This window comes from Tupaia chinensis, unplaced genomic scaffold (genome assembly GCF_000334495.1).
Source record: "Tupaia chinensis unplaced genomic scaffold, TupChi_1.0 Scaffold000226_1, whole genome shotgun sequence".
In the NCBI taxonomy this organism is placed as follows: domain Eukaryota; kingdom Metazoa; phylum Chordata; class Mammalia; order Scandentia; family Tupaiidae; genus Tupaia; species Tupaia belangeri.
Window position 1 is genome coordinate 5,127,331 of NW_006159701.1, and position 7,966 is coordinate 5,135,296.

At 41.4% G+C, this 7,966-nt stretch overlaps 1 protein-coding gene across 1 annotated transcript in view; it reads left to right on the forward strand.

The window, feature by feature from the left end:
• Window positions 1-7,966, forward strand: part of HORMAD2 (HORMA domain containing 2) — a 131,796-nt gene that overhangs the window by 24,124 nt on the left and 99,706 nt on the right. Inside the window, exon 4 of the mRNA XM_006147915.3 lies at window positions 5,574-5,690. The gene's annotated coding sequence lies outside the window, so the exon portion shown is untranslated. The remainder of the gene's footprint in view (window positions 1-5,573; window positions 5,691-7,966) is intronic.

Sequence of the window (7,966 nt, forward strand, 5' to 3'; positions counted from 1 at the left end):
AAAGCCCCCCCCCCCCCCCCAGGGAGGATGGCCACGCTGCAATCTCTTCACTATTCTCCTTTTGGGATTCTGGGCACGTGTGCGCACACACACCCGTGAGTTTAAATATTGCACACATTATAGTTTAAGAATGACTTTTTTGCAGCTTGGTAAGGATTATTACATAAACCACTACAGCATTATTTGATAATAAATTCAGCAGTTTAGGTTTAGGTTTCCATGTAGAGAACTATTCCAACATTTTTTTATGAGGTTTTTGCTAGAGGGCGCATGCACTCACCAGAAAGAGAGAGAGAGAGATAGAGAGACAGAAAGTGAGAAATCACTCCCCAGGGGGGATGGCCACATCACAATCCCTTCTCTTTCATTCTCTTCTTGGGCACCCATGCACACACGCCCGGTGTAAGTTTAAGCCACTGGGTCGGGACTCCAGCCGTGGTCAACTACATGGGATGCAGCGACAGCCATTACGCCAACTGCTGGTCCCCAGAAGTAATTTGGTTTTTTGCTTGTTTGTTTGTTTTTGTTTTTGTTTTGCTATAGGGCGCGTGCGCTCGCCAGAAAGACAAGAGAGACAGAAAGCAAGAAATCATCACCACCACCCGCCGGGGGGATAGCCACGCCACAATCCCTTCTCCTCCATTCTCCTCTCGGGATCTTGGGCACTCACTCACACACGCCTGATGTGGGTTCAAGCTGCCAGGTCTGGGACTCGAGCCACAGTCGACTACATGGGAGTCCAGCGACATAGCCATTACGCTAACTGCTGGTCCTCCAAGAAGTACTTCGTTTTCATTTCTGTTGATTTATAGTAAACCCTGCAATTTGGTTGTTAAGTCCTTTAACTTTTTCATCAAGATTTCTTGGAATAGGGCTGGATAGTGGCACAGCAATAAAGTGCAATACTCTATGATCCATATGGTGGGATTCCAGGTTTGAGTCCAGAGGTCTCCCTGAGAATACCTGGTAAGCTCATAACTATGATCCAGGGCTGGCTGAGGCTGGGGGTGGATTACAGTGTGAAGATCCTATTGGGATGCTGTCTCTGTTTCTCTCACTAATGGACAAAATAAAGAAACAATGAAATTTAAAAAGAGATTTTTTTAGACATTCTAGTGACTTCGTACATAAATGTTCTGGCTCAGTTATTTTTAAGAGTGTAAAGGGGTGCCGAGACCAAAACATTTGAGAACTGCTGATTTAGAGCATGGGCTCAAAACCAGAGCCGAAGATTTAATCTTAGATCTACTATTTATTAGCCATGGGACATTGGCAAATAATTTAATTTTTCCACATCTCTATTTCCTCGGCCTTGTTTTCATTTTTTATGACCAAAAAGCTTGCGTGCAAACACATGCGTGAAAGAGAGAGAGAGGAAAATAAAACACCCTCGACAGGATCTTTTCCCACTGCAATTCCCTTCCCTAGCCTTTCAGCTCTTTGGGATCCTGAGCACCCGTATACATACCTAGTGTGTTTTCAGGCCAACCTGGGGATCTGAACCTGCAGTTGCCCATGTGGCTTCCAGCCTTGCAGAGTACTGTGTTATTGCTATGCCACACCAGCTGGGCCTGTTTTCTCATCTTTAAATTGAGACAATAAGCCAGGTGTGGTGGCATGTACAACCATTCCAGTTAGTTAGGAGGCCGAGGTAGGAGGATTGTGAGTTTGAGGCCAGCCTGGCAACATAGCCAGACCCTGTCACTTTAAGCAAACGCAAAAGCAAAAAAAAAAATAATAATAATAATAATAATGCCTATAATGCAGGGTTGCACTTGTCAAAGTATTGAGCTTTTTTTTTTTTTTTTTAATTTCCCATTGAGTATGCATGCTCACTAGAGAGAGAGAATGAAGAGCGTGAAATCACTCCCTGGGGGGGGATGGCCATGCCACAATTCCCTCTCCCTCAAGCTCCCTCTCAAGATTATGGGCATGTATGCACATGTGCCCTGTGTGTTTTCCAAGTCACTGATCCAGGACTCAAATTGAGCAATTGGCCATGTGGGATCCAGCCACCCCAGCCACCATGCCACCAGTATTTGGCTGGCCTCCAATATTAGCATTTTATGAATGTTTTCATGTTTGTTCAAACAAATGGGAGAGGCACACATATTTAAAAGAACATGAAGTCAAAGGAACATAAAATTTAAAGAATCAGTAACCAGAACATATAACCTTTTGACAATTTCAAAAGGATGTATCAGCTTCATTTAAAAATAAACAAAGATATAAACATATATATAAATTATGTAATAATTTTATTTTATTTGCCAGAAGGCACACATGTGTACCACAGAGACAGAAAGGGAAGGAGAGAGAGAGGAACAACCCCCCACACACACACACACAATAAAGCATGGTCATGCCACAATCCTTTCTCTTTCATATCTCCACCCATTCAGATTTTAGGCATGCACATACATATACCTAGTGCGTTTCTGAAGTCCTGGGGCCAAGATTTGGACCATACAGTTGTGGGATCTGACTTCCTTAACCACTAGGCCATGAAGCTGGCCCAGCATATTATTTATTGTTAATATAAAATATACACAAAGTATATAAATATACAAAACCTATTGTATTTCCTTTATATGAGCAGTGAAAAACTGAAAATAAAAATAAAAATAATATTTACAACAGTATCAACAAACATGAACCACTTAGAGATTAATTTAACAAAATAAGCACAAGATCTTTACACCAAAAACTACAAAACATTGCTAAGGGAAATTAAAGACCTAAATATATGGGGAGATACTCCCTTGTTCATGGATTAGAAGATTTAGTATTGTAAAGATGTTAATTCTCTCCAATTAATCTTGGCCAGCAGGTAGTGTGGTGATTAAGGCAGCTGGATTCCATGTGGCTGACTGTGCGGTTTGAGTCTCAGACCAGGTGGCTTGGAAAACATGCCAGGTGTGTATATGTGCTTGCCCCCAAAAAATCCCAAGAGGAGAGTGGAGGAGAGGGATGGTGGTGTGGCCAGTCACTCCAGGGAGAAAAAAAAGGAAAAAGAAATGTTCTGTATCTTGATGTGGGTGTTGATACATGACTGTATACATTCTTCACAACTCACAGAACTGTATACTTATACTGGATGAATTTATTTTCAATGCCAATGGATGCTTGTGCAATCCCAGAGAGAATAAAAAAAGGGAGAGGGAGAGGGAAAGAAAACATCCCCCAGAGGACTGGTCACAGTGTAATCCTCCTTCCTCCATTTCTCTATTCTGTCAGGATCCTGGGCGTGTGTGCCTGGCATGTTGCCACTGGGGCCGAGATTCAAAATGCAGTTGGCCACATGGGCTCCTGCTCCCGCTGTACAGCACCTAACAACTATGTTACAGGGCTAGCCTGAGGGGTCAGTTTTATCATATATAAATTATACTTCAGGGGCTGGATGGTGGTGAAGCAGTAAAACTGTTGCTCTGCAAGGCAAACACACATGGAAAGGTTACTGGTTTGTATCCAGAGACCTGCCTGAGTAGCTGGACATGTGCATGCCCATGATCCAGGGCTTACTAAGGCTGGGGGTAGATCACAGTGTGGGGGCCCTGTCAGGGATGCTGTACCTCCTGTTTCTTTTACTCATGCAATAAATAACCTCTAAAAAATGTATATTTTGGGATCAGCAAGTGGTGTAATAGTTACGTCACTGGACTCCCACATAGTCAACAGCGGTTTGAGTCCTGGACCCAGCAACTTGAAATTCATGCTGGGTGCGTGTGCATGTGTGCCTAAGATCCAGAGAGGAGAATGGAGGAGAAGAGACTATTACAGCCTGGCCATCCTTCTTGGGAGAGAGGGGGGTGGTGTGTGATTTCTCTCTTTCTGGCTCTCTGGCGAGCACACACACCCTATAGCAAAAATGTCTTTAAAAAATTATACCTCAATAGCACTGACTTTTAAAAACATACTAACTGCAAAAATTAAAACATAAAAGTCATTACTTTGCAAATGTAAAGTATTCCCTTTAAGTATGGCCTGACATAGAACACAGAAGAATAAGCTATAGAATGATGTGTTAGGTGAGAGAAAATGATAATAACAAGAAAGAAAAGAATACATCTTATATACATGATTTCTACCGCTTAGATTTAGAAGGCTGAAGAGGCTCATGTCAGGGCCAGCAGGTGACTTGGTGGTTAAGGTGCTAGACTCTCACATGGCCAACTGTGGTTTGAGTCCTGGATTTAGCAGCTTGAAAATCATGCTGGGTGTGTGTGTGTGCATGTGTGTGTATATGTGTGCATGCCCAAAATCCTGAGAGGAGAATGGAGGTCAAGGGATTGCGGCATGGCCATCCCCTTGTGAAGGTGATTTCTCACTTTCCATCTCTGTGTTTCTGGCAAGCATATACACCCTATTGCAAAAACCTAAAAAATAAATAAATAAATAAATAAATTAAATTTAGGGAACCAGCAGTTAGAGTAATGGCTATGTTGCTGGACTCCCACGTAGTCGACCACGGTTTGCGTCCTGGACCTGGTGGCTTAAAACTCATGCCGGGCACATGTGCGTGCATGCCCAAGATCCCAAGAGGAGAATGGAGGAGAAGGGATTATGACGTGACCATCCACCCTGGGGGGTGATTTCTCGCTTTCTGTCTCTATGTCTCTGTCTGGCTGGTGAGTGCACACACCCTGTAGCGAAAACCTCTCCAAAAAAAAAAAAATTTAAAATATAAAAAAGGCCCATTTCAAGATTGTAGCCCAAACCATGAGTTTATGTATCTTTGAGTCTATGTACTTTCCTAGCACTTAGCAAATGATAGGCATTTACTAAATGTTTGTTGGAGTGAAGTTATGCTCTGGGTACTGAGAGGTGTGTGAACTAATACTTCAGTGGGTACAGCTCAACATCAGTCATTCTTACTGTGTGTTGGAGGTCCTCAAGACAACCCTCAAGTTCAATAATTCACCAAAAGGACTCACAGGACTTGGAAAAGGCTGTTCTTGCACAGGGAAATGGTGTGTATGGTAAAGGCCAAGAGAAACTAAGCACACGCCTGTCCTCTGCTAGTCTCACAGATAACACTTAATTCTCTCAGCAATGATGTGACAACATGTACAAAGTGTTGTCAGCCGGGGAAGCTCATTTGACCTTCCATGTCCAGGACTTTTTACTAGAGGTCAGTCACACAAACATGTAACCCAAATGTAAATGACCTTGGTCTATCACTCTCCAGCTGCACAGAAGTCAAACTGATACTTTTCCACACAGGATTTTCAGGGAGACCCAAAAAAAGTGCTCACCATAAGTCACATTGTTGATAATAATATATCTGGTCACATGGATACAATGTAGCACAAGCCCTCAGGCATATGCCATATCAAGCAGGACATCCTAAGCTTTAGGGGGTTATCTTCCAGGAACTGGTCAAGCACCAGTCCTTTCTTTGGGACGTGCAGGGTTTGAGTAACCCAACCCTGCTGATTTAACCTTTTACTACAAACCGTATCAAAATGTTTAAACCGAGGTATACAAATAGCTATATAATCGTGTGTGTATGAGGGCATATAACTCTCTCAAATATCTAATCATATTTTACATATGTATTTGTTTTGTTTTAGGTACAAGGTTTACAGTTTACATCACATTGTCAAAGACCCCAAACTCAAAAAGGCTAAGGATTGGGGTCAGCGCGCAGTGTGGGGTTAAGGCACTAGACTCCCACATGGCTGACCACGGTAAGAGTCCCGGACCTGGTGGCTTGCTTTCTCACTTTCCTTCTCTCCTTCTCTTTGTCTCTCTCTGGTGAGCACATGTGCCCTGTAGCAAATTTTTAAAAATGATTGTGACAAGTAAGATCAAATAATTCTTTTTTTTTAAAAAAAAGTTGATATGATCAAGATGTGCACTAGAAAGACACAGATCTTGTTCTTTCTATAGAGACACTGGCTTATTAATATTACACAGTTCAAAAAGCCTTTGTGAGAACTCTAGAAACCAATTAAGAAATTATAGTGTCCCAGACAAGTGCGAAGCCCAAAACAACTCAATTGACCACGGTAAGAGTCCCGGACCTGGTGGCTTGCTTTCTCACTTTCCTTCTCTCCTTCTCTTTGTCTCTCTCTGGTGAGCACATGTGCCCTGTAGCAAATTTTTAAAAATGATTGTGACAAGTAAGATCAAATAATTCTTTTTTTTTAAAAAAAAGTTGATATGATCAAGATGTGCACTAGAAAGACACAGATCTTGTTCTTTCTATAGAGACACTGGCTTATTAATATTACACAGTTCAAAAAGCCTTTGTGAGAACTCTAGAAACCAATTAAGAAATTATAGTGTCCCAGACAAGTGCGAAGCCCAAAACAACTCAATTAAAACCAGTAAAGAAGCCATTGTTTTCACCCATGATAGTCCTTCCTCCACAAGCCAGAACAGTGCAGTATGAACAAGGAAAAATGCCCGACTTCTGGCTTCTCCCTTAGGAAGGAAAGAGAAGGATGAAACAAATGATCAATACTTTGGCCTTTGAGGAGCCTTCCCAAGGGACTGGTTCCTGTTTTGTCTGACTTTGGGTGCTGATGGAGAACCAGCATACTTTGGATATTTAGACATTCCTGAGAACAAAGGAGAGCTCTGTTGCTTGGTATAGCCCAGAGAATCTGTTGTACTGCAGACAGACACTAGAGAGAGCAAGAAATGATAAGTTCATGAAAAAAACCTGGTGAACCTCTCCCATTGGAAAATTACATGCACAAAACCAGAAAAGATGTGAGGCCCAGGAATCTCTGGCTGTGCTTAGTGAAGGTCTTCTCCTGCATAAAGCCTGTAAAGAGTAGGAGAGAGGTTGCGGTTCTTTCAAATGCCTGAATCCCAGCAAAAATAACAAGGCATATGGAGCCAGCCAGTGGTGTGGTGGTTAAGGTGCTGGATTCCCACATGGCTGATTGTGGTTTGAGTCCTGGAACCAGTGGCTTGAAACTGACGCCAGGTATGTGTGTGTTTGTGCCCAAAATCCTGAGAGGAGAATGGAGAAGAGGGGATTGTGATGTGGCTATCCCCCATTGGAGTGACTTCTCACTTTCCCTCTCTGTCTTTCTTCAGAAAGCACACACTCCCTATGGCAAAAATCTTTAAAAACAAAAATGGGGATAATCATAATTTCCTCATAAGATCAAATAGGATCAAATAGTATATCCAGAAGATGTAAATAACCCTTACAATGCAACAATAAAAAGATAAATAACCCAATTTAAAAATGGGCATAACATTTGAACATGTATTTATTCAAAGAAGATATACAAATGGCCAATAAGCAAATGAAAAGATGTTCAACATGATCAGTCAGTAGGAAAATGTAAATCAATGCCATAATGAGATACATTTCACACCCACCAGAATGGCTGTAATTAAAATAAAACAGGAAAAATAACAAGGCAAGAATATGGGGAAATTGGCACATTCCTGCACTTCTGGTATGAGTGTAAAATGTGCAGTTGTTTAAAGAAGTTTGGCAGTTTCTCAAAAAGTTAGAGTTACCGTATAATCAGCAATTCCACTGTTAGGTATATCAAGGGAAATGAAAACATATATTCACACAAAAACTTGTACACAAATGTTCATAATAGGATTATTCTTAAGAGTAAAAAGGTGGAGGCAACCCAAATGACTATAAACTGATGAATATATAAACAAAATGTAGTATACAAGGCACTATTATTCAGCCATAAAAAGAAATACATGCTACAGCATGGATGAACATTATGTTTTAATTATACTAAATGAAACAAGCCAGATGCAAAAGGTCCTATTGTATGATTGCATTAATATGAAATGTCCAGAAAAGGCAAATCCAGAGATAAAAAGTAGACTAATCCTTCTGTCAGGGGATAGCGGAGGAAGTGATTGTGAATGATTGCTAGTAAGCATGGGGTTTCTTTTTGGGGTGATAAAAGTGTTCTGGAATTAGGTGGTGGTGATGGTTGTACTAGTTGGTAAGTATACTAAAAGTGATTTG